The following is a 19,820-nucleotide window of genomic DNA, read 5'->3' as shown; positions in this document are numbered from 1 at the left end:
TTAAGTTAAATCAACAAGTATCACTAGATATATAATTATCTGATGTTCTGTTTCATTCTCAAATGTCAGTAGCTATTGTTCTCAATATCCACTATGGTTCAGGTCATACTTACAGACTTTAATCAAAAGCTCTGCAGCACACAGTCATATTTGCATTTTTGTTGAGAACCATCTTTATAGCCTCATGAAATTATGGGCTTGGACAGGAGACTTGAGAAGTTAGGAATCATAATTTTTAAAAAAGTAAGTAATTAGAACCAAGATCAACAAATAAATGAAAAAATCACTACATGCTCCAGTTGGGACACTATACAGTGTCATGTAGCCTGATACACTATAGTCTAGAAGGTAATGAACTCAATCATCTAAAGGACCCAGAGTAAATCTAAATGTCATTTGCTCTCATCCATATTTGAGCAGCAGAGTTTAGTCCTCCCTTCCCCCCCGCCTCCCCCTCCCAGTTAAAGCCGCTCATTGCGGAGCTTGGGAATAATGTCGCTGTCACTGTTTAGGGGGCTGGGGGGCGCTTTAACCCGGTCACAACGTGGGGAAGTTGCGCACGGTTTTTCTACGTTGCCATGGGGTTTTTTGTAAAAACCTATTGACTGCGATAGGGTCCCTTCTTTTCTTTGAGTCTGTCTTTGTGGAGGAGGAGGAAAAAAACCGCTATTACTTTTTTCTTACAGAGGCGGGGAGGTGGAGGAGGGTGCGAGGGGATGGTAGCATCCAGGGGGGGAGGAGGAGGGGGGAGGAGGGGAGGCAGTCCGGTTCAGAGCCACTGCGAGGCGAAGCGGCGTGACAGCCAGAGCTCCCCCTGCCCCCTTCCTCTTCCAGCGGAGGAGAAAATTCAACTTTCTGAACGGCTGCCACGGCACGAGTTGCACCTAAAGGTGAGTTTACACATTTTTTTGTGTTTGAATAACGTGTGTTTAATTTGTTTTCAACACATTACACGTCACGTTTTCTCCCTGTTAAGTGTTGGCAGTTGTTGCACTTGTTGTAATTGTAGCTAGCTGTGATTTGAGCGGCACCTGTACGGACTGTACGCCGCCGCCGCCGCCGCTGCCGCCGCCGCTGCTGCTGCCGCTGCTGCTGCCGCTGCTGCTCACGGCAGGTGGCTGGAAATTAAAATAATGAAGAAAGGTGGGTGGTTGAAGGGGGTGGTGTGGTGATAGCTTCAGTTTTCAGCTTTTCATGAGGGGAATAATAACTAGACTTTCAGTTTAGTCACAAGCAGAGATGAGAGGAGAGGAACCGGTGGAGGGGCTAAGCTAGTTTAACCAGGTTTGCCCACCTGCAGAGGCAGGATATCCCCACTTTTTTATTGTTATTATTATTATTTTTTTTAGTAGAAAATATTACCATGAAGCTTTTAAATTAACTACATGGTGCAAAGATGCAGTGGTATTAGAGATGATAAGCATACACTCATGTCATTCTGAGATTAAAGTTAATTTTTACTTATTCATGTGAGTGCCTGTAATGCCTGATAACAATCACTGGCTGGAGATCACACTGTCACCCTTATTATTTAGCACTGCACTGCCCATCACACAGTAATGATCTCAGCCTGCTTATCACTGCCTCTCATACTGAATACAGAACCGCAGTACTGAATCATACCTTGTCATCCAGTGTGGCTGAGGAGCATTTTTTCATTCTGCATTGGCAGCAGACGCATGCAGTTTATTTTGTGTGGTGTGACAGGCAGAGGGATAGTTGTGTGTAGCAGGAAAAAAAAAAAAAAAGCACGAGCAGACGTCTGTGTAGAAGACCTGCTGATGGTTGAACATCATTTTCTGTGCAGATTTTAATGTTGAGGGACTGCATCTGCCATTTCAGCAGGTTTATTCTTGTACTGTGGAAAAAGGTAAGTGGTGTCATTTTGCACTAAATACAGCCTTGAAAGTCTTTAAAAGGTTGTTTTACACTAGTGAATAAAAAAAAGAGAATTTTTGATTCCCTTTTTCAGGACTGGTGCCTCTGACAAAGCTGGTGCCTCTGACAAAGCTCTAACTGTTCATTTTAGAGAGAGAATTTCTGTTTTGCAGACAAAATAACCTAGGTTTACTTTAATCCCCTTCCACACTTAATGTAATTGCTCTTCATTACATGCATTGCTGTTGCACAAGTGTGAAGCATGCATGGCACAAGATTAGAATGACTGATGAGACTTCAATGAGTGTGATTAAAATCACATTACACTGACATTTTGGGAGATTGGTATTGTGGTTGTTACCTATAGCTTTGTTAATTGATGGGGATTTGGATGGAGCAGTTGTTGCTTGCATGTTTGATGTGTTTGTTGCATTTATAGATCAGATGGCTCTCACGTGGTTAACATAGTGATTCCCTTAATATGAATATTTACAGTGTATGCAAATGTATCACACTCTGCGTGGAAGTGCTGCACATTCAAGTGTTGGTTTTCTCAGTTGTTGTTGTTGTGTGGTGTCTCATTACATATGATGCCTTTGAGGGAATCCCAGGAAACAGAGAAATGTTGCACAGTTTACCCATAATTTAATATTTGTATTCCTTTTGATGCTTTTCTTTCATTGTTCTGAACACTCAGCTTGCCCTATATTGTCTGTAACAAAGTTTGTGGCATATTTTCCAAAAATGAAGAAATGTGGTTCTATTGTAGTAAACACACTCCTTGCTACTAGTTCTGTCAGTGCTTAGTGGCGCTGCTAGTCCTGATACTGATCCTGCTGCTGCTTAATGTTAAACACAAGGACCCTCTGAAGGTCAGACTGCCATTAGTGCATATAATCATCTCAAGCTGCTCTTCAAGAGGAGTAGATCCCATTTATGTTGTCCCCTCCTCATCCCAGCAGGCCGTGCCAAAAGCACGCAGGTTCTCCAGTGATGCCAGAATTATCACAGGTAAGTTGCGTGAATTTAATTTCTAGGCCAAAGACAAGAGCCTGTAATGGCACTTGTCATCACACGTGGTCCCCAGCCTCTCTGTATTCAGGGCAGTGGTGCTTTGTGTCCAGAAGTAGGTCGATTGCTTCTCACCAAACAATTTGAGCCAGAGCCAGTAATTGGACAAGCAAAGTGTCGACCATCTCCCAGCCGGTCCATGTCAGCCAGCCCTCTCACCACTTAATATGCAGCTCCGACCTGACGCATTTCATGGACCTTTTTCATCCTTTTTAATCATTTAGATTGCAAAATGCAGGAAACAGAACATCCTTTGTAGCTGCAGACAGACTCATTCTTCATATGTTAGTGGCTGGCACACAACAAATGTCTCCTCATATGTTGAGAAACACCCAGTTATGGTAACTGTTTGGATCAAACCTCTTCCTGCACATCACAGTGTGGTACCTGGCTGTCTTTGCTGCACACAGATTGAAACTCAGACACACAGATGAGAGATAAAAAACACCTGAGCCTACATCTCGCTGTGTTGTTTTCCTCTTTTGCACGATCATCAAAAACTTGTTTGGAGCCAAGAAGTGCACAGAAGATGTGAAAGATAGTGGCAGGCTGTGATTTTGTCTTTACCTTTGCATACAGGTGTGTGTTTGCAGTGCTGCAGACCTGTTTGTGCTCTTGACACTTGGTGTGTTGCCCTGTTTGCATGAGAGAGGTAGGGGCTGAGAATGGAAAGGAGAAAGGGAGAGACACAGAGAGCCTTTTCATTACAGCAGAGCTGTTTACACCTGGCTTTTAACAGTGCAGACTGAAAGATGTATGCATCAAGATTCAGTGTAGCCTCAAACAAAACCCAAACCTGAATTTACCATATTAGATTTAGAGCGTTTAGTATCTAATATAAATTTTGTCCACTCTAAAATGTTATCTGTGCAGTCAGGAGTAGATGCATCTCTTATCAGCATCAGCAGTGTAATTTTGGCCTATAATTTAGCCTGTTGGATTGAATCAGTATCAGTATCAGATGGCTATTAGAGATTGGAGAAAGCAGCCTGACAACACTGAGCAGGAGTGAAATGCTGTATCAGACTCATCGTCCATTTAAGCTGCCCTATCTAGAATGTGTCGCTGGTGGTGATGCCAAAAAAACTAGTGATCTTTAGGAAGAGTCCGTGTGTATACTGAAGTGTAAACCTAAACTGTGATAGTGACAAACACCGCAGTGATACCTGGTGGTGTTGAGATGTTAAGAGTGTGTGTCCCTGAGTGTCTGGCGGTTGTGGCGGGAAGGTGTGGAGCCTAGCAAGTACCCAGGCCCTAATTGAGGTTCAGCTCAGGCTCCAGCTCTACAAGCAATTACAGCGACGATTCGTGCTCTCTGTGCTGCAGGCAGAGTCGAGAGTGCTGCACCGCCGTCGTACCTGAGCCCCCCTCTTTCATGTTTGTCACCGCTGACAGCCGGAAAAAGCACATTCTAGCCAGCATGCTCTGGAAATGTGTTTGGTTACATGAAATATTCATTTCCTTGCCTGCTCTCCTGGCAATGTGCATATTTATTCACCAGATTTTTTATGATACCTGTGACTGGTTGAGAGGAGAGACAGAGGAGCGTTGGTGATGATTCTTTCCTTGCAGCCTCTGATGGAGCTGGAGGAGGATGTGAAGATAAGAGGTGCTGATCATCAGAATCAAGGTTTATTTCTTATTTAACAGGCCACTGCATCATTGGAGTCACTGGGTGAACGTGATCAATGCATTCTCCCACTGCACGGACAATTAATCAGTAAAGTTAATACTAAAGGACAAACCTGCAGTGAGGTCAATGTTATCTCGTGTGTTCAGTGCTTCGTTTCCCAGCAGGAGGGAGTGAGAGGTCAGTAGCCAACACTGGCAATGTGCTATAGATACGTCCCTGCCTGAGGGTGGAGTTCAGCCCATTGTTGTGCTCATAAATACAACATGTAACCCAGACATATTGTTATTTGCTGCCAGCTGCAGGGATTGTGTGCTTTTGACGTCTTCCATAACGTTTTGTGTTTACATGTCATCATTCAGAAAAAAAAATAAGAATGTCTCCAAGCGACAGCATTTACACACATCTTCCACTTGTTGTGTTTTTATCCTTACCTCCGGGCTCTGTGTGAATGTGTCTTTCATGGGAATTTTCTGTCCTCTATTGGATCCAGCGCAAAGACAGTGATTTGTGCTCAGACTCATCCTCATATGGTTTTAGAATAGTTAATTTTTATGTTTAATTAATCAATTTAGATTATGCTGACATGAAAGCCATAACCAGTAAAGAGAACCAATAAGGGGATGTTTTATGAGAGCAATACTAACCCCACTGCACACTGCTGTCAGCTTCAAACTCATTTTCCAATTGTATTGTCCTGATTCTTGCCTGCGTGCCTGCTCAGATTTATAATGCCACTGTTGAATTACTGGGTACATATCCTCTAAATTCAATGTTTATGTTAAAAACCTTGGCGAAAAGGGCAGCACAACCATAAGATTCACCAAGGAACAACAAACGTGACAGCTTTGCCCCAAAGAGTAAGAAGTTATTGCCTTAAAGTCACAGGGACACAGGGATGATTTCCATTTCAATTGCGGGCTCAATTTGGGATAACTCATGCATACAGAGGTAAAACGAACAAAGAGCATAGGAATAAAAGTGACAAATGTAGAGAATGGAACAGAGGAACGTGGTGTCATTGGCTTTGTGTCCCATGAAGGGTATTGTGTATGGCTGCATGGATAAGGATACAAGGAGACCCTTGGGACATGGAAGTGAAGGGCACCGAGGATGAGGGGAGGACACATGTGACAGGCAGGGGACATAGAGGACATACCGAGAAAGAAGTGAAACATGCCTCATACGATAATGCTAGTAAGGCCGGTACCAATTACTCATCACAAATTCTCATACCTCAAAATGCTTGCTTTGTCCCACCAACAGACCAAAACCCCAAACCCCGTTCAGCCCTTAGCCAGTTACTCCAAGGTATTGAAGGTATGGTATCTCTTAGAGCTTTGGAGCTTTACAAAAGCTACTGGAGAAATTGCAACCTGCAAATATATTTTCTTAGGTGTTTAAGGTGCAGTGTTTCTTTGAGCTTTAGAGCTTTGCATCTTGACTTGATGAATGACTTAGATGTTAATCGATTCTAAAATTGTAGGTGATTAATCTTTTAGTCAGTTGATTAATTGACCAATTGTTAATCCCTATAACATAATTAGCAACTGGGAAGCTGCATGTGTATATAGTCTAGTTTAATTACCTGTAGAGAGAACGCTTCCTTTCTGTGTTCCCATGGCGTCATGGTCATGAAGCCATAATACTCTTCAGGTTTGGACTAAAATGTGTCCATGGCACAAACCTGAGGGAAAAAAAAAAGTATTGAAAGTTAGTATCAAATGCTTGGTCTGATTCTTTGATCAGATATTTCTTAATACAGCTCCATATTTTGCTAGTTTTAGACATTTTATCTTAAGCATACTTTGTCCTAAGACAAATTTGAACACATTTCTGTTTTGTTGACACCACAGATGTCTTTACAAGCTTCCATTAGGTAAACCATCCAAAAGTTGTTAAAGTATTTTAGTATGGACCAAAGTGATGGACCAACAGTGCTGGACATTGTCATCCATACTGCCATGCTGATAGTGCGGTTGAGAAACAAGTAATAAATGTTGTTTTGGTAAATGTACTTAAAGGGTAATGAAAGTCAGACAGCTCACTCTGCTGCCTGGTTACTAAAACCTCATCACGGTTGAAAAACTTCATGACATCACTGGCAAATATAGACTCTTTTTTTCACTTCTCTTTGCATATTCAGAAAATAATCTGTCATTGCCTTAAAAATCAGTGCTTGATCATTTGTATGAGATAATGTGTCCCTTAAATGCTGTAACAGTCTGTGTAGAAGTAGGTGGGTAATATGTGTCTGTGTGGCAGGGTCTGCTGTGAGGGCAGCAGTGCTGTATGTCCAGGGGTGTCCCCTGGGACCTCATTACACTGTGCTGGGCTCCGTTGGGTGCTGTAAGTGGACTGCTGGGAGCCCCAAGCCAGTGCTGCTACATGTATGTTGATTTGCTGTGAACGTGTGAGCAGGGCGCCTTCTCTGCATAGTAAGAGGCTGTTTACTGGCCCAGTGAGGCCGGGAGTCAAGCACAGCTCTATCCTCCAAATGGAAGATTAGAGAGCAGATCAAGCATGATTAGAATGATGAAACAAAGAGCCTGAGCTGCCGAGTGGTCAATTAGCTAAGTGGGCTAACAAACGAGCAAGAAGAATAATTCTTCTTTTGTTTTCTGTTTTAGCGGTTATATTGATTCATTTGTCCCAAATTGTCATTTTTGTTTAACCATAGAGAATGTGCAGACAAACGATGACCTAATGTGGGAATATAAGATTTTATAGACCTTTATTCACACTATAAAACTTTGAATGGAGACAGCCTGGTCCTGCAGCACTGTTCAGTTATTGACCATTAGGTACACCATGCCAGTATTTTGCTGCAGGTACACAGAGATTATGCGTCAGAACTGAGCTATTTTCCTCATAACTAACATTTTCAGCAGTTGTTGAACGTGGTGATAGTTGTTGAAAGCCTTTGCACTTGTCCTTAGAGTCTCCTTCCAAGAGTCAGAACTCAGCATGCCTCTTTCTTAATGTACTCACACCCAGACCGAGCAAATGTTGAGTGAAAGAATCTTGCCAAGCTGGTACGAATCCAAATTAATTCATCAGCTTGGGGGAGCACTGCTCCTCATTTTTACGAGTCTGACCCGCAGACCAGCAGTTATGAACTATAGACCTTTTTAACCTCATTATTTTTATAGCTGCAGATTTTTTTGGGTAGAAAACAAGACTTCTTGCCAGAGCACGTTTTTATGGCCTCATATCAGATTGCAAACAATCTCACCTTGTAACATTTCCTGCGGTTTACAGTGGAATTGTAATGACTATCAGGGGATGGGTTTTCCGTCAAAATGAGACCAGTCATGAAGTCTCATTCTGGTTAGGTAGAGCTATTATTATTCTGAGGCTTAAAGAAAATAGCTTGGTACTAAATTACTAAGCATTTTAGTCACAAATTGACTCACTGGAAAATGCAGCACTTGGGGTAAGCAGGGCAGCGGTAAGGGTAAATACTGTTTAATTGCATTACCTAATCAGTGTAATGCAGCCTTTCCTGAACACAACTACGAGAGTAAGGCTAATTCTGAGTGTAGTGCTCATTATGAAATGCCAACCAGTTTAGCATCTGCTATAATTGGAATTATTTTCCTTTTAGATGGTAGCATGCAAGCACTGTAATGCAGCAGATTGGAACTCGTGGGAGACAGTAGAGTGGATAAATTGCAGTACGGATTTACTTGGATATTTTTTGTAATGTCTCTTTTGTAGTATAATACAAAAAACACAAGGAAGTAAATTATAATTTCCACAGAAAACTCACCCACACTCTTCCTACAGCACTTTGAAAGTTTCTCTTGAAATAGCGTCCACGTCTTTGCTCTTTTACAGAAATACAGCTGCAGGGCCCTTTACTTGGCCTTGATCCCGAGAGTTTGAAAACTGTGTATTTTTGTACATTGAGTGCTGTGTGAACTTTGTGACCAGCGCAGAAAGAAAAATACAGAATATACTGTCTGTAATAACCTAGTACAGTAGATTTAACAACTGAAAAAAGAAAATAAAGATGACATTGTTCTGTCATCCATGATTAACAGGGAAAGAAGAGGTGTTTCAGATTAACCCTGTTGATATGAAGAGGAACAAATACTTTACAGATGAAAATAGTACTCTGCAGCCTTGGTCATTAGTTCTTTTGGTCTGTCTATGTAAATTCATCAATTTACCATCCTCTTATCTAGGGTTGCAATTGTATTACACTACCTAACAAATTGTTTTAGATGGGCTTCACCCATACGTTATACTATACGGCATTGATAAAGAGAACCAACAAATTAGAATAAGACAGAGGGATTTTTCATTTAATTTCATTTCCTCAGCAGAGGAAATGAAATTACATCTGGCTCCCGTGCAGCAGCAGGCATCTGTAGGCCATGGTAAAAATCTGGGTTTTATCTGGTTTGGGTTACAAGTGAACCAATGGAGCCACAATTTTTGAGCTCAGTGAAAAAGTCAGTGTATGAGGAAACCTTACAGCATTTCAGTGTGAGTGCTTTGCCAATTTGAAATGGCTTAAAGGTTTGAGGCGATGGCTTTGAGAAACAAAAACAGATCAATACAGGTGATCCTAGAGGAGTCCTACTTTGATATCCTGGGCTTCAGCCTGGAAATGCTCCCATCAGTCTTCATGTGACATGTGACACAGGCTTCACCCCCCCCCCCCCCCCCCCCCAGTCAGCAGGTGGTCTTCAGTTATATGATTCACCTTCATCACCGCAGCTCCTTGAGACACTGGACTGTATGCAGTTTGTTGTCTTTAACATTGATATTTGCATTTAAATTGACTTCACGCCCCCATGATTTATTTCCTTGCGCGAGTGACAGTTTCGTCGACGGCTTTAACTCTAATACTCTTGCATCTGCCACAAGCATGATAACAGAAGCGGGGTTATTACTCAGTGAAATCGTGGTCTAACTTTGTTTCATAGCGCACTATAACCACACAGCAGCCACTGATGGAACACTTGTGTCTCACAAAGTCTTACAAAACTGCAGATTAAATTCTAGTCAGTCATGTGTGATGGCTCATGAATTAACTGAAGAGACGGCTTTTTCTTCACGTTGGAGAGAAAATTGAACTCAGACTGGCGTTCTTAGGAATTTAGTCAAACTTTATTCCCATTTCTAGGACTGAGGTGAGGACCACACTCTGACAGAGCTGTGTGGCACTCTTTTGGGCCCACATTAAAGAATGACTTGTAATGCGCACTGACATGTTCTCACACATTTTTGCATTTGGTCCAGTGTCAGCAAAATAGGAATTACATCTGTTTAACTTAAAAAATAGATTCATGAATCTGAAGCTCTTTGAAGTTGTGTTGATGTCACCTCTGTGATTTATCCACCTTATAAAAATAGTAGAACAAGAGGCTGCCAGCTCAGCAGGGGTCATAATGATTTAGGAGACCATGGTGGGATGGGATCACGGGAGTGACAGTTTGAAGCAGGATGTTGCACAGATCACCTCAGACAGTGACTATAATTGACACCATTAGCCTTGAGGTCTGTCAGTTCTCTGACAGCCGGTGAATTCACGTGCGCCTCCCTCCACTATAGATAACAAATTCATACCTCCTGTTTTTAAACCATTTTACGCCTCCGTAATTCCCTTCTAACAGCCACTTGCTCCAGCTGAGCCACAGTTTGCACCCTGTGTCATGGATTTGTGATTATCCTTTTCAGAGTGTGAAGTGGGTGAAGCAGTGGCCAACATGCCCTCATGAAATTCAGGTCTGTTTCCCCCAGGGTGCTTGTCTTCTTGTTGAACTGGTGCTATATGGGCCCCTCGGCTCTGCCGTGTGGTGTAACTCACCTGCTGTCGAAACATTTGGATCACATCCCTGAGCACTGAGCTGTCCCCGGGTCCCCGTTTGCCGCCAGACCAAAGTTACAGATGGCTTTGCTTCTTCCTGTGGTTCACTGGTGGAAGAGGTGCAGGGAGTTTGAAGGTTACGAGCAGGTCTTCCTCTGCTCCGTGTCCAATGTCATTACTAACACACAGAGGCCTCTTTAATACTTGAGCCCCCCTTTTTCTTTACCACCTGCAGTGTGATGGGATTTTAGCTGGGGTCAAAAGTGTGCCAGAAGCGCTGCTATTAACCCTGTGTATTGTACCTTTCTATGAAGGGCAGTCCACTGGCAGCCTCTTCTTCTGTTCTTAATAGAACAGACTGCATTCCTTCCAGTGAGCACGGACATAGTCAGCTGCCTCTCAGAGAGCCTTCATGCATGCAGACGGACACTGTTTTCTTCCTATTTACACAACCCACATTTTTCAACCCTGTTTAGACTCAAGCCGCTCCTTGTTGAGTTTGGGTCAGCTATCTCAGTCATGAAGTAAACAACATCCTTCCTCTCATTCGCTGCATGACCGGAGTGTAAAGACCCATTCAAACAGATTGAAAAACAATGAGCCCTCTCCAGCGTGTGTGGGAGTGGTGTCTTAACTTAACAAAGACAGACTGATGCCGTGTTTGTAGGCTGATGGAGTCATGTTAGCATCGCAAGCGAAGAGAGGAGGATTTTCCCAGCATTCACAGCAGTGCTATTTTGATGTGCTGCATCAGGGAGATGTAAATCATTACAGCGACGTTGCTCACACTTCATATGTGGTGGTGTCACTCAAAATGTTACACCTGCAGAGATCTAATTTCTCAACATCTTTTCTTGAAGCTTAACATGAGGTTATGTCATTACTTATTTCACCATATTAGTAAATTGTACACATTGGTACTGGCGGGGGTTGTAGCTATAATCTAAATTTAGTTTTCTAACACAGATGGTAGAACAGCTGTATCAGTCAGAAAAAAGATCAAATAATCTCGCAAGCCTGGACCTTCCTACATCATTCTGTGACTGCGTGCTTACTACCCTGGAGGGAAAGAAACACACTGAATATGTGGTGTGAGTAATGGATATTCATCTCCTCTCTGTGTGGCGATTCATATTGTATATAGCTAGAGGAGCACAATGTTACAAGTTGTGTGTGTGTGTGTATTGCCAGTGAAGTTCATGTCTATCGGTTTATTTTTCTGTGAATTGTGAAACAGGGACCAATGTTGATCAAGTCAACCGTAAACGCAGGTCTAGTTTGGGGAGTCTATTACAATGCTCAGCCTGAAGAGACCTTATAGTGGCCCCCAACAGGAACCAGAGGGGGATTTGTTTTTCTCAATAAGCGGTGAAAATTGTATCAAAATGCCCCCCCCCCCCCCACACACACACACACACACACACACACACACGCATAGTGGCTGAAATATAAGTCTGCATGTGTCCAGTTTCCTGCTGCTGTGTTAAAGCAGGAGGTGGTGCCATTAAAGTGATGGCGCAGCTTTCATCCTCTTCCATGATTAGTAAACAGCTTCCAGGTAGAGGGCTCGGGTTTGCCACTGGATTCCACTGCTTTGATTTGCTTTTGTAGATGCAATTTGTAGATGCTTTTTCTTTGCTTTGGACTTCCACAGCAGTGTGAAGCATTTGCATGTAAGAGAGAGAAAAACTGGTTTGATCTAAGGTGTATGTTTCTACTTCACTGCATCAAAGAGGTGTTGTTCTGAGCCATTTGGTTCCGGTCTTGACCTACTAAATACAACAAGGCTACTATCTACACAAGAGCATGCTGGGGAATCCTTTCCCAGTCTGACCAGAGCCAGAAGCTCTGGTGCCCAGAATGCAGAGCACAGCAAGTCCACAGCCATCATCATTAGAGCTGCACTGCTGTGGACACTAATGGCTGTCCCCGTTCTGCTGCCTCGGCACATTCAGGGCTCATCTGAGACTCTGGGGTGTGAACACATGAATTAATTCAAGAGAGATGGATTCACTGGTCATGTTCCCGCTTTAAAGCGAGATGCAGGACGTGATAACCCTCGTTGCGAGGAGCCACCAAGAGTGCAGTTGTTGCTGCGTCCCCTTTCAACCACCCTTGAATCATCAAAGGAGGCTAATTAAGGAGTTTGTCTTGTTTATCTTCATTGAAAGGCTGGGAAAAGATGGTGTGTTTTTTTACTCGTTTCAATATTGAGAAGGGAGGAACGGGGAGGAGAGACAAACAGTGGTGGCAGTGTTAACTGGGGGGGATGGGCTGGAAAAATTGATGGGCAATGTGTGTGCTGTCCTTGGACTCCTAATTGTGTTTTAAGATTTCAAATAGCCTCATAAGCATCTTCAAATGGAAAATACTCCAGCATCAAAAGGTGTGGCGGTAAATGTCTGTGTGCATATTTCAGCAGAATGAAGATTTATCACCTCTATTTCTCAAGAAAGTGTTAAAAGCAATATTTGAAAATCAATACAGGGTCACGACAAGGCACATTCATCAAGTTTTTTTTATTTCTTCAGTCTTGGTGAAAAGCTTTAGACGAGCATCTTTTTCCAATTACATGCAAAGGCAGACATAGTCTAACCCCGTTTCTGCTGTTTTTTATAGTGGTAGTATAGATTTTCAGCCATCCAAATGAACTCTTTACTGAAGAGCCTGGAGTGATTGTGCATGCCCTTTCCCTGGCTTTAGGCACAATTGTTCCCTCTTCCAAATGTACACTTTACAGATCAATAAGCTTTCACAGTAATTTAACTCTTGTGTGGCCCTGAGAGCCTGTGGTAAATTCACTGTATATCATAGGTAGAATTAAATCAGTGTGGTTCCCTGTTGTCCTCAGCATTGAAAGGCCTGGTTAATTGATGTCATGGCACAAACTGTATGCTTTGTTATGGACTAACATATTTATTTCATTCTGTGTAAGCCACTTTACAGGGTTAGTCAAATAGCATACAGAAAAATAGTACTTGGTTTTCTGCTTGGTTCGGCTGCATTCTTCAGGATTTCGCCCCAGATGGCACTTGATTTATGTGTTTACTTCTGAATCCAGTGTGATTCTGGCAAGTAGGGCGTCATTGATGATGATTAGTCCAGTGGCTGTGCTCTGTCCCTACCTGATACCGATCAATACTCATATTGAGGGAGATCAATCCCTCATATGGAGCAGAGGCTGGGATCCCCAGTGCTGCTTTTTTGGTTGGAGCCTGACCAAAGCTGGGACTGGGACTAATGATTAATGATTTTCAGGCGCAAAATATTCAAAGAACAATATTTCAGCTGGTGTTTCTTTAGTTTTACTTCAGGCAAACAGAGCTAATCTAGAAAGCACTTAAACAAAGTATTTTACATCTAAATGAACAAACTCATTCTTTACGTTTTTGTCCTTAATATGCAGCTCTGCCAACTCACATGTACTCTGATACATCTGTCTTTGTTAAGCCACCTTCTGTCAATAACATCAGCCCTCCAATATGTCAGCCTGGCTCTCATTTTTGGTTTTAATCATATTACCTTTGATTCCTGACCAGTAAGGGCAATGTCATTAGTCTTGTGGAAATGACAAAACCAAAAACACATAATTAGGCATGGTTGCCAAGGTTGTTTAATTGTATAAACTCTGTACATTACAGTTTAAATGCCTCTAAATGTCCTCTGAGAAAATTGTCCTTTGATAGTCTTGCCAAGATACAGATTATTCCAAACATGAAAAAAACGACATAAACTAAATGTGTTGACATGATTTTACAGTTGTCTGTTGCAGAAGTAGACTGTATCTAGTTCACTTGCATTTTGATCAATTCCGTTTTTCAATAACCTCATTCTGGATTAGCAGCAGAGTGCCCGGGCTCTGCTGACAACTGGTGAGAGAAAATCAAAGCTGCCTACTGAGAAGTGTACGCATGTTGCTAAGATGCAGCGTACCGGCCATTGTTCATCATTAGGCACAGCTGAGGGATATGCATTATGGATGAGGTAGTGGTTGCACATGTAACAGGTAAACTGTTTAAGGTTTGGAGATGAAAGCTGGGATGTCAGACAGTGAAGAGCCTGCCTCAGACTGACCACAGAACCTGCTGTGTCCACAGCATGAGATAGAATCAGAGATCAATCAAAGTCTTCGTTAATGGAACCAACATTAGAGAAGGATTCTGCTTGGTCTTTTACCAGCCTCTTCAAAAGCAACGTGGTGGAATCCATGAAGCACTTCTGACTTTATGACATGTTACATCTGTAGGTATGTGCAAAAAAAAAAGGGTGCCAGTTGAAGATTAAATATTTAGGGTATATTAAAGGCAAATGTATTTTCTTCTGGATGTGGTGGATTTGTCCTCTGTCACAGATAGAGAAGGTCATAAATGAAGCACAGTCTGCTTTTATTGACTTGTTTTATTTGATCTGAGCCCCCTTCACTCACACAGTAACCATTTAGTAGGGCAAATAATCTTTAACATATAGTACAGTATTTGTATTCCATGTTTCAAACTTTGACAGGCTCTGGTAGCAAAAACTTTTCAAAAAATATTGTAAAGTTTTTAAAAGACAGGAAAAGGGGGTACATTTTTACTATATACATCTTTTAATCTGTTACATTTTCCATATCTACACACAAATACTAAAATGAAAAGTAAAGTGCACAATTACTGAAGGAAAACAAAACATTTTCTAGGAAAGTCTACTGTCAAATGTTCTCTTCATGCTGTCCCAACTTCAATATGTCCAAAACAGAGCAATTCCTAAACCCTTTAATAGAGTCTTTCAGAGAGGCACAGGAAGAGGAACAAATGCCTCTATTCACTAGCGTCCAAAATGCTAATGCCTCCGGCTCTTAACACGTTTATAAGGGTTCCCATGTCACGACATGGCATACTCTACCCCTAATGGTGGCTGTGACTGTGGACCACATGAAAAAGCCAAAACACATTACGGAACATAAGAAATATGACAACAAGACTAGCTGGTTTCCTGGGGAACAGGGCACCCGCAACCCTATTTTCCCTCTTGAAGATGCACGTAGGAATGTTATGTCACACTGAACATTGAGGTTTCTTTCTTCACAATGACTTGCTTCACTGAAACCTCTGTTTGGATCAGAGCTTCAGCCCTGACATTTAGAATATCTATAAAAAGTTACTGGCGTTATGAGGTTTTGTTACTATAACAGACCACACATCAGTGTAGTCATGAATCTGTAGACCAGTTAAAAGGGAAACAAAGCAATAAAGTGACCAATAGCATAGGTGCTGGCATTGGAACTGTTGGCCAATCAAGTGAGTTGTATTGAATTCTAGTAACCATGTGCTTCCATTATGCAAATGATGGCAACCCAAGGTTCTGTATTGGACAAACTTTCTGCAGGCAAATAAATTAAGGGCAGGCAGGATTTAGTGATTGCTTGGGAAAGTAATTACTCCTTATCTACATGGGTGCTGGAAGGCAGTCTGCAGAGCGAGGCTCCAGCCTCCAGGCCCTTTTGGATTGATGTTATGTCAACTTCTCAAAAGGTATTTCTCGAGTGACATTCTGGTCAACCTGTGGAAACAGTTCAATGTAGTATTGACCAGATTGACGCTTTTAGTCAACATACTGATTAGTCAACAGAGTACAACAAACTTTTCTCTCAACTCTTAATTCCATTTTCAATATGTTATTTCATGATCCACAGTGTACGGCTGCTTCAAACAGCTTTTAGTTGGCAAGACCAACACTTGACTGATAGTATTGAACGATTCGGGGCATGAGGTGGAATCTTGCAAGACTACACTCCCAATAGTGCTATTGATGTTTTGATAGAAAGTACACAGTTGACATCAGTGTAAATGGACTGTGCAACACTAGAACAACAGAGTGACAAGCTGCCATCAATGCCACAGGAGTGATTTACTGAGTAGAAGTGCTTTTCCTGTGTCTCTAACCCCAAGCAATAGCACTTGGAAAAGCAAACCCTTATTACACATACCAGTAAACATCTGTGTATCAAATTCTGTGTTTCCACTATCAGTCACATTCACTCACTTGTGTTTTGCATTTAGTGTCACTGCAATCCGTGGCTCCACGATACCTAAAGTGATATTTGTGACTGATGACCCATGACATGCGTGTGCTGAGTGCGCTGAGCAGCTGGAGAGGAAATGGAGGATGTTACCCAAACTTCCTTGTGCTTTTTTTCCTCTTTTTTTTTTTTTTTACCTTTTCTTTGCATATAAACAGTGCAAGCTGCTTGTTGCCATCCATGTGTTTTTCGTTACAGAACAAAGCAACAGTTCTCGACCTCAGAGGATCATCTTAACCCCAGATCTCCAGTCATTACCGACCAGTAGTTCAGTGTCTTGTATAGAGAATTTACTTAATCATAATTTTTACGATTCAAAATTCATACCCTGTTTTACATATCCAGAATGTGTTGTAAGTAGTGTGACTGCTTCCCACCATGTCTAGAGGCCTCTGGTCAAAGCAACCTTTTTGAGCAGTTTGGTCAGATGTTTGAGCATTGTGCAATGAACAAATGGACTGGTATTGTGCCATGAAAAAAAAGCACCATTCCTTAGTCAGTGGTACATCCTTTTTGATGAACCACCTTTGTTGTCATTGTTCCAGTTCTTTTCTCTTGTAGTACTAATTGTACACTGCGTCTTCACCATTACATCATTGACACAGCTTTCAATCTGTTGACATGTGCATCAAAAGAAGTAATAAGACTGAAGTTGCAGGAACCTTTTAGTCAAACAGACCTCTTCACATTTGTGTTGTTTGCCTTCCGATGGCCTGTTGTGGAGCACACAATGCTGTGTGTTCAATCATCAGTTAACCTTAGTGTCCAGCCACCACGTGGAGTCAGCTATGTGTCTGGATCGCTATCTGCCAACCTGTTACTGGGATCTGTTTCAAACCACAAAACAAATCTATATTGCTCTAGTGTTTGAAGTAGTGTGCATGATTACAATACAGCTCTCCATGGCTGAGTCTATAGATAGGGGTAGAATGCCAGCACAAAGGATTTTTATCTCCATTTTCTTCCTCACCCTGCCCTGTTGTAGGTTTGATTTTATGATCAAACAAATTAGATTTTATTCCACTCGGTGCAGATGCCGGATTGCAGCATAGCAGCTAAATGCTGTTGCTGAGTACTTGAAGATATACTCAGAACCTGAGGACTCCAGTCTCCCTTTTGCTCTAACCGCTTGATACCTCTTGAGACCTGAATTATCTCCCTATTTGCTCATTTGAAACGGAGAGCTTTTTACTGCTTTTACCTCTCAACCTCCCACAGTTTAAGCCTTTACCCAGCATGTAGCAATGGAACTAAGTGCATGTTTTGCTTTGCTTTGGCTGTTTAGCTTGAATGCAAGTTTGACATGAAAACTGCAGACAAGGTCAGTACTCATTAACTTATAATGTGGACACAAATTGTATTGATTGGCCTCCAGGTGGTGCTATAATCGTCTCCACCAAAGCTCAGCCTGCCTGTTTACGGAGCTGTTGCTGCATTCACGCAATGTCGGAGTTTGATTCAGATGTAATAGGTAGTGTTTTAGAGACTCACAGATGAGGCAGGAATCCAAAGTTGTATTTAATTTCTTTGTGGATTTCGTTTTGATTCATGCTCTGCAAAAAGAGAACAAAATTATTGAAGCCAAAACATTGTTTGTAAATTACCTACAATAAAGGCCAACTGTTTAGGGGCTCAAATGATTTATCTCTCATGTTTGTCTCTGCTTCAGAGGCTGAGAAAAAAAGGTTTTAGTGACAGCGTTGCATCAAGTGAATGCTGTAATGTGTTTCACTGTCGCTTTCCTTGCTCAGGTTGTGCACATTGGTCACATGTCAAAAAACATGACGAAATCATGTATACTATAGTGTACTCCATCAATACATACTCTCTCTTTCTCTCTCTTTATATATACACACACACACACACACACACACACACACACACACACACACACACAAAAACACACGTGTATGTCTCATCCAGTCTTAAAGGGAGATGCACACACACACAACATGGTTAAAATGAAAGAACAAGAGGAAGGCAATATACATATACAGTGTATATACATCTCCTCTTGGTGAAGTGGTTTCTCCTGAAGGGGCGGTTCCTATTCAGGCAGCAGTGTTTGTGTTATCCTCCCTGCTTCAGGTGCGATCATGTGACTCCTGGATGATGACTTCTTGACAGTTGGCAGAATGGGAGGAATAGGGAAAACACTCATTATACTGATTTGGGAGTGCTGGAACATTATTCTAGGGTGTTAGCCCTACTGCTAATTGTAGTCACGCCAATTAAAGAGATTAAATTAAATGTTGTGTTCTATATTTGTTGCAGTTTGTTAGCAAGTGAAACCAGATACAACGTGTGAACAGTGTGTATCTCCTATAATATGAGCTGTTAATATTGGCTTTTATTTGAATGTGACTGCCAGCGATGATGCACTTGCAGCCACTCTGTTGCTAATAGGACACTAATGTAATTTCTTTGGATTTTATAGAAAAAAGTTTTACATTTTCTAACAAGGATGTCTGAGGCAGTTATCCACCCCCAACATCTCATCTGAGCTCTCTAATATTGAATAAACAGTACTCAATGTTTTACATATCATTTTTTTAAAAACACTGAGGAGTTAGATAATCTGTGTATGTTCTGAATATTTAAAAGAAGGTGAAAACCACTGTATTATTGTGAAAAAAAAATCCCTGTAGTAGAGAGCTTGTCTTTCTGAGGTTTATTGCAATATCACTTTACATATGCACACAGGGGCCTGGTGCGTGCAGAGATCAGAGGTCTCCACAGCAAAGAGTAAAGAGCTGCTCTCTCAGTCTGTTTTTATACATCATAATGAGAATGTAAAGGGTGAGCTGTCCCACAAAGGTCACAAGTTCATTGCTAAAATGAGCAACGTACTGCTGCCCTGTCTGGCCTGAGGTGTCTGACTCCAGTTCCTGTTTCAGTGGCAAAGATGCAGAGGAAATAAGTCAGAGTTTTGACACATAGCAACAGAGTGTAGCAGTTTAAAATACATTTCCATTACAGTATTATAATGTGTTTGAAATTGTTTTAATGTATGCAATGATAATGTTAGCCATTATGCTAAATGTTACTGGTATAGTTTGTCAAGATTCACAAACTATACCAGTAACATGGTTAATGCGGGTTTTTTTTCCCCACAAATGGCGACAGAACTGTTCCTGCACCTGCAACCTGATGTCATTCCACATGCTGCCGTCTTCTTCTCTTTCAGTTTGATGTCAGACTAGAAAGTTTGTGGGGTTATTATACTGAATGAAAATCAGTTAAAAACTATCTTTATACTATTACACTGGTAGAAAGAATCAGATTTTAAAAAGCAATGGTCAAGCTAAGTCATAAATTGGTGTGATAAGAAATATGTGGGAAAAATACTGCAGTGATTT

The 19,820-nt window shown here is 41.7% G+C and overlaps 1 protein-coding gene across 5 annotated transcripts in view; it reads left to right on the top strand.

The window, feature by feature from the left end:
- The first annotated feature begins 762 nt into the window (after positions 1-762).
- Positions 763-19,820, top strand: part of chl1b (cell adhesion molecule L1-like b) — a 65,838-nt gene continuing 46,780 nt past the window's right edge. For all 5 annotated transcript variants that reach the window (XM_071494487.1, XM_071494485.1, XM_071494486.1 and 2 more), the window contains exon 1: positions 763-890. The gene's annotated coding sequence lies outside the window, so the exon portion shown is untranslated. The remainder of the gene's footprint in view (positions 891-19,820) is intronic.

Source organism: Trachinotus anak, unplaced genomic scaffold, assembly GCF_046630095.1.
Source record: "Trachinotus anak isolate AG129_WGS33_773 ecotype Australia unplaced genomic scaffold, CSIRO_AGI_Tana_v1 ptg000013l, whole genome shotgun sequence".
NCBI lineage: Eukaryota > Metazoa > Chordata > Actinopteri > Carangiformes > Carangidae > Trachinotus > Trachinotus anak.
Note: the sequence above shows the minus strand (reverse complement) of the source record. Positions and strands in the feature narration are given on the sequence as shown.